This window comes from Rutidosis leptorrhynchoides, chromosome 2, assembly GCF_046630445.1.
Source record: "Rutidosis leptorrhynchoides isolate AG116_Rl617_1_P2 chromosome 2, CSIRO_AGI_Rlap_v1, whole genome shotgun sequence".
NCBI lineage: Eukaryota > Viridiplantae > Streptophyta > Magnoliopsida > Asterales > Asteraceae > Rutidosis > Rutidosis leptorrhynchoides.
In genome coordinates, this window is record NC_092334.1 from 207,012,649 (window position 1) to 207,018,847 (window position 6,199).

Below are 6,199 nucleotides of genomic sequence, written 5' to 3' on the forward strand. Positions count from 1 at the left end.
TTAAAAACTTGAAACCTGTTATGATTTATATATAATTTTATTTTTTTTAAACGAAAACGTTTTTCGATATAATAGACTTTTATTATTAAAAACGTCTTATGATATTACAACTTCTACTATTATAACCTTTTCAATAAAATGATTTTGAAAATAATATAAATTGATTAATAAAATGTTTTTTTATAAACGTTTGTGTATAAATGAGTTATATCAATTTTAAGCTTTAAAATGCAAACGTTACGAAATAATACTTTCTAAACGATTTGAAATTATATAATTATATTTGAAAAACTAAATATTATATTAAATAAATATTTTAATTATATATATAAATATATATATATATTTTACAATGTAATATTTTAAACATATTATTAAATATATTTTAATAAACAACGAGAAGTTGATTTATAGAAGCAAATGACCAAAACACTCAAATGATTAAGTTACACTTTGAGTGGGATAGTTTTTCATTGATTTGAGTCTTGTTATTTATAAAGGTACAATACACGAAACGTAAAGTACAAGTTTTCTCAGTGTACGAAAGGACGTTCGAAAAATCGGAACCGGAACTTTAGTCGAGCGTCAACGTACAAGTCATCAAAACTAAATTTACATGTTAACTATACTCGAGAATATAATATAATATATATATAATTATATAAATTTAAGATATATAATATATGATAAAAACCGTCGGCAGGAAGGGGTTAAGCGAGTGTGAGCTGGAAGGAACGGCTCTGCGATCGTGGGCATGTTTCCCTTTGTCCCTCCGGTCAGGGTCTATAAAACTTGATGTTTCGGCTGAACTCAATTCATTTTTCATCTATAACTATATATTACTCCGTTGTATATTTATTTTATTTATATTAATATTATTATTAAAGATTATTATTATTATTATTATTATTATTATTATTAATCTTATTATTATTATTATTAGTATAATACATAAAATACTACGACGGGGTTCTGCTCAAATGTTTACAAAACGGGTTTTTCGAGCGGGATAGAGCTAATGAAATTATGGGTTATAGCTATGGAGGTTATGTGTATGATTCATGGGTTTTGTTCGTGTGGCCAACCTAGCGTTTATCATTTCCGTTGTGTTTGCGTACTTTCCTGCAATATTGAATCACAATATTGATACGTGAGTGACGATTCCATTTTATTATCTAATTTCATTTCTAATATTATTATTATTATTATTATTATTATTATTATTATTATTATTATTATTATTATTATTATTATTATCACTATCGTTGTTATTATTATCTTCATTATTATTATTATTATTATTATTATTATTATTATTATTATTATCATTATAATAATTATTAGTATTATCATTAGTATTATTATAATTATTATTATTAGTATCATCATCATTAAAACTAATATTAGTATCATCTAATTATTATGATTACTATTATTATCGTTATTATGAATATGATATATATCGTTATTATTATGAATATGATATAAAAGATAACTAAAATTTACTAGATAAAGTGATTACGAAATAACAAGTATTAGAATTTAGTTAAGATACTGTTAAGAATATGGCTTAGATAAACTTTTCATTTTTATTAGAAGTATCATTAATATTAAAATTATCATTTTTATTAAAATTATCATTTCTAATAGAAATATCATTTTTATTATAAAATATTATTATTATTATTATCATTTTAGAATCATTATTAAAAAATATCATTTTTGATAGAATTATTATTTTATTAAAATATTATTATTATTGCCCTTATTATGATAAATATTATTAGTAAATATTATTATTAAGACAATTTATAATATTATTACTAATATTAAAATTATTATTATCGTTATTATTAAAAATATCATTATTACTAAAAACTATATATTTTTATCATTATCACTAATATTATTATTGAAATGTCCCGTTCTTATTGATTAAAAACGTTCCATATTAATTGATTTCGTTGCGAGGTTTTGACCTCTATATGAGACGTTTTTCAAAGACTGCATTCATTTTTAAAACAAACCATAACCTTTATTTCATAAATAAAGGTTTAAAAAGCTTTACGTAGATTATCAAATAATGATAATCTAAAATATCCTGTTTACACACGACCATTACATAATGGTTTACAATACAAATATGTTACATCGAAATTAGTTTCTTGAATGCAGTTTTTACACAATATCATACAAACATGGACTCCAAATCTTGTCCTCATTTTAGTATGCAACAGCGGAAGCTCTTAGTATTCACCTGAGAATAAACATGCTTTAAACGTCAACAAAAATGTTGGTGAGTTATAGGTTTAACCTATATATATCAAATCGTAACAATAGACCACAAGATTTCAAATTTCAATACACATCCCATACATAGAGATAAAAATCATTCATATGGTGAACACCTGGTAACCGACATTAACAAGATGCATATATAAGAATATCCCCATCATTCTGGGACACCCTTCGGATATGATATAAATTTCGAAGTACTAAAGCATCCGGTACTTTGGATGGGGTTTGTTAGGCCCAATAGATCTATCTTTAGGATTCGTGTCAATTAGGGTGTCTGTTCCCTAATTCTTAGATTACCAGACTTAATAAAAAGGGGCATATTCGATTTCGATAATTTAACCATAGAATGTAGTTTCACGTACTTGTGTCTATTTTGTAAATTATTTATAAAACCTGCATGTATTCTCATCCCAAAAATATTAGATTTTAAAAGTGGGACTATAACTCACTTTCACAGATTTTTACTTCGTCGGGAAGTAAGACTTGGCCACTGGTTGATTCACGAACCTAAAACAATATATACATATATATCAAAGTATGTTTAAAATATATTTACAAAACTTTTAATATATTTTGATGTTTTAAGTTTATTAAGTCAGCTGTCCTCGTTAGTAACCTACAACTAGTTGTCCACAGTTAGATGTACAGAAATAAATCGATAAATATTATCTTGAATCAATCCATGACCCAGTGTATACGTATCTCAGTATTGATCACAACTCAAACTATATATATTTTGGAATCAACCTCAACCCTGTATAGCTAACTCCAACATTCACATATAGAGTGTCTATGGTTGTTCCGAAATATATATAGATGTGTCGACATGATAGGTCGAAACATTATATACGTGTCTATGGTATCTCAAGATTACATAATATATAATACAAGTTGATTAAGTTATGGTTGGAATAGATTTGTTACCAATTTTCACGTAGCTAAAATGAGAAAAATTATCCAATCTTGTTTTACCCATAACTTCTTCATTTTAAATCCATTTTGAGTGAATTAAATTGCTATGGTTTCATATTGAACTCTATTTTATGAATCTAAACAGAAAAAGTATAGGTTTATAGTCGGAAAAATAAGTTACAAGTCATTTTTGTAAAGGTAGTCATTTCAGTCGAAAGAACGACGTCTAGATGACCATTTTAGAAAACATACTTCCACTTTGAGTTTAACCATAATTTTTGGATATAGTTTCATGTTCATAATAAAAATCATTTTCCCAGAATAACAACTTTTAAATCAAAGTTTATCATAGATTTTAATTAACTAACCCAAAACAGCCCGCGGTGTTACTACGACGGCGTAAATCCGGTTTTACGGTGTTTTTCGTGTTTCCAGGTTTTAAATCATTAAGTTAGCATATCATATAGATATATAAAATGTGTTTAGTTTATTTTAAAAGTCAAGTTAGAAGGATTAACTTTTATTTGCGAACAAGTTTAGAATTAACTAAACTATGTTCTAGTGATTACAAGTTTAAACCTTCGAATAAGATAGCTTTATATGTATGAATCGAATGATGTTATGAAAATCATTACTACCTCAAGTTCCTTGGATAAACCTACTGGAAATGAGAAAAATAGATCTAGCTTCAAAGGATCCTTGGATGGCTTGAAAGTTCTTGAAGCAGAATCATGACACGAAAATAATTTCAAGTAAGATTTCCACTCGAAATAAGATTGTTACAGTTATAGAAATTGAATTAAAGTTTGAATATGATTATTACCTTGTATTAGAAAGATAACCTACTGTAAGTAACAAAGGTTTCTTGATCTTGGATGATTACTTGGAAGTAAACTTGCAATCTTGGAAGTATTCTTGATTTTATGAAACTAGAACTTTTGGAATTTATGAAGAACACTTAGAACTTGAAGATAGAACTTGAGAGAGATCAATTAGATGAAGAAAATTGAAGAATGAAAGTGTTTGTAGGTATTTTTGGTCGTTGGTGTATGGATTAGATATAAAGGATATGTAATTTTGTTTTCATGTAAATAAGTCATGAATGATTACTCATATTTTTGTAATTTTATGAGATATTTCATGCTAGTTGCCAAATGATGGTTTCCACATGTGTTAGGTGACTCACATGGGCTTCTAAGAGCTGATCATTGGAGTGTATATACCAATAGTACATACATCTAAAAGCTGTGTATTGTACGAGTATGAATACGGGTGCATACGAGTAGAATTGTTGATGAAACTGAACGAGGATGTAATTGTAATCATTTTTGTTAAGTAGAAGTATTTTGATAAGTGTCTTGAATTCTATCAAAAGTGTATGAATACATATTAAAAAACTACATGTATATACATTTTAACTGAGTCGTTAAGTCATTGTTAGTCGTTACATGTAAATGTTGTTTTGAAACCTTTAGGTTAACGATCTTGTTGAATGTTGTTAACCCATTATTTATTATAACAAATGAGATGTTAAATTGTTATATTATCATGATATTATGATATATAATATATCTTAGTATGATATATATACAGTTAAATGTCGTTACAATGATAATCGTTACATATATGTCTCGTTTCGAAATCATTAAGTTAGTAGTCTTATTTTTACTTATGTATTTCATTGTTAATACACTTAATAATATATTTACTTATCATTTAACATAATTAACCAAGTGTATCAATATCTTAATATGATTCATATGTACCTAGTAAGACGTTGTTATAACGATAATCGTTATATATATCGTTTTCGAGTTTCTTAAATTAATAGTCTCATTTTTATGTATATAACTCATTGTTAAAATACCTAATGAGATACATACTTATAATAAAATCATGTTAACTATATATATAACCATATATATGTCATCGTATAGTTTTTACAAGTTTTAACGTTCGTGAATCACCGGTCAACTTGGGTAGTCAATTGTCTATATGAAACCTATTTCAATTAATCAAGTCTTAACAAGTTTGATTGCTTAACATGTTGGAAACATTTAATCATGTAAATATCAATCTCAATTAATATATATAAACATGGAAAAGTTCGGGTCACTACAGTACCTACCCGTTAAATAAATTTCGTCCCGAAATTTTAAGCTGTTGAAGGTGTTGACGAATCTTCTGGAAATAGATGCGGGTATTTCTTCTTCATCTGATCTTCACGCTCCCAGGTGAACTCGGGTCCTTTACGAGCATTCCATAGAACCTTAACAATCGGTATCTTGTTTTGTTTAAGTCTCTTAACCTCACGATCTATTATTTCGACGGGTTCTTTAATGAATTGAAGTTTTTCATTGATTTGGATTTCGTCCAACGAAATAGTGAGATCTTCTTTAGCAAAACATTTCTTCAAATTTGAGACGTGGAAAGTGTTATGTACAGCCACGAGTTGTTGAGGTAGCTCCAGTTGGTAAGCTACTGGTCCGACACGATCTATAATCTTGAATGGTCCAATGTACCTTGGATTTAGTTTCCCCCGTTTACCAAATCGAACAACGCCTTTCCAAGGTGAAACCTTAAGCATGACCATTTCTCCAATTTCAAACTCTATATCTTTTCTTTTACTGTCCGCGTAGCTCTTTTGTCGACTCTGGGCGGTTTTCAATCTTTGTTGAATTTGGATGATTTTCTCGGTAGTTTCTTGTATTATCTCTGGACCCGTAATCTGTCTATCCCCCACTTCAATCCAAAAAATCGGAGACCTGCACTTTCTACCATAAAGTGCTTCAAACGGCGCCATCTCAATGCTTGAATGGTAGCTGTTGTTGTAGGAAAATTCTGCTAACGGTAGATGTCGATCCCAACTGTTTCCGAAATCAATAACACAAGCTCGTAGCATGTCTTCAAGCGTTTGTATCGTCCTTTCGCTCTGCCCATCAGTTTGTGGATGATAGGCAGTACTCATGTCTAGACGAGTTCCCAATGC